The sequence below is a fragment of the Rhagoletis pomonella genome, unplaced genomic scaffold (assembly GCF_013731165.1).
Source record: "Rhagoletis pomonella isolate Grant_MI unplaced genomic scaffold, Rhpom_1.0 Rhpom_scaffold_00002, whole genome shotgun sequence".
NCBI classification, from domain to species: Eukaryota; Metazoa; Arthropoda; class Insecta; order Diptera; family Tephritidae; genus Rhagoletis; species Rhagoletis pomonella.
This window is the reverse complement of record NW_023458556.1, coordinates 49,273,734-49,275,615: the sequence shown is the minus strand read 5'-3', so window position 1 is coordinate 49,275,615 and position 1,882 is coordinate 49,273,734.

Genomic DNA, 1,882 nt, shown 5'->3' with positions numbered 1-1,882 from the left:
AAAAAGCGTAACACCGTCAACAAAAAAAAAATTCCAAAAATTAATGGTAAGTCGTAGCGACTTCAATGATGCACTTTATTATACTAAAATTTAACAAATTTTACGGGGTGAAAATCTCGAAAAAATTATCCTACAAATTTGTGATGTTACTATAAGGATACTGTTTCGAAGCTAATACATCTAGGATCCTTGAAGAAGGCTTTAAGGGCCGGATTCACAGTGCTTAGTTAAACGGTTGTTAACTTAACCACCAACAAGAGTTTAACTTTCAATTTATATTCAGAGTCACATAGTTAAATATGGAAATTCATATCGCCTGAAAATATACAAATTCTTAAAATCAATACTTTTCTATTCAATTTGAAATTCGTTCCACAAAAAAAAAATTTTATTTCACAAGAATTTAACTATGGGGGCATGCTGGTTTAAACTTTTGTTAACTGAGCGTTGTGAATATGGAAATCAGTAGTTAAACTCTTATCAGTGGTTAACTACGCACTGTGAATTTGGCCCTAAGATCTGTAAGCTGTTGAGGAAAAAATTTGGAAATTTTTTTCCCGTATTCGGCTCCCATAAATATGGTCACCACACACATAGTACTATATGCCCTGCATTTTGCATATATTAGTTCATATACTATACTCGTTATATAAAATTTAAATTGCACGTAAAAGGTACTTATAACGACAACTAAAATTGTGAGAAACAGAACGGGTAACTGAAAGCAAACCTTATTAAATACATATGTATGTATTTAGGTACATTAGAGTGGTCCAAATACATAGGAAAATCACCTTTTTTGATTCTTACTGTTGCTGGGGGAGGTTGGAGGAATAAAATTTTGGGCCACCCTAATGCGCATGGTCTTGTATATTTTGACCGATAAGCCGAATCATATGCAAGCGCTACTGCCGCCCAGGTGAAAAGGCGTCTTATTACTATTTGCACTTCACATGTACATAGCACCCTAAATCCAAAACAGTCACAACTCAAAAAACCTCAAATGTTGAGGAAACGCAAAAAACTGTGCAATCGATGCACGCAACGCAAGCAAAACAAAAACAGTCTTAGTAGTGTTTTTCCAGCCAAAGAAAATAATAATGAGAAGAAATTTTGGCGGGGGATAGAAAAAGGCTCTGTGAACTCTTTTATGGAAAAAAATCGATTTTGAAAAATTTTGATTTGTGACGGTTTTTTTTATTTATATTGCGATATATTACATATATATATATATATATTACAATGTACTTACTTATCTTTTATACAATGTACTTACTTATCTTTTACAATTTTACGACATAAAAATGTGCAAGCACACAATTCAAGTTCAAATTTCATTTGTCTAACGTTTTATAAAACAAATTGGCAGTTTAATATTGTCAACAAAATCACGTTCTAGCCATACACACTGAATTATTTATTGCACACATCACCATTGCAACTAATCACGAAGTGGTATTAATGAAGTATATCGGTTAGTGTCCGACCGAAGCTGGAATTTTGGCCGAAGGCGAAGCCTAATATTAGGTACTATTCAATATTTGGCCGAACACCGAAGCCGAAGACGAATATTAAAATAAAATTTTACTACGTTTCAATATAATAAGACTGTGATTTTTTATTTCGTAACAAAATGAGGTGTCATTAAAAGGATTGGACTGCAGATGTGCAATAAGGTTTTACTTTTTTGAAAAGAGTTGCTACCTTTTAAAAAATTATATTCAAATTAGACGAAATATGAGAAATTTGTATGTATCACCATGTGAGTGTGCCAAACGAAAGGGGTTCCAGAAAATAGTAGTATTTTGAACAGGGTTACCATCTGTTTGAAATGTCGAATTTAGTTTACTTAAATATCCACAAGTTATATTAAATATTAAAA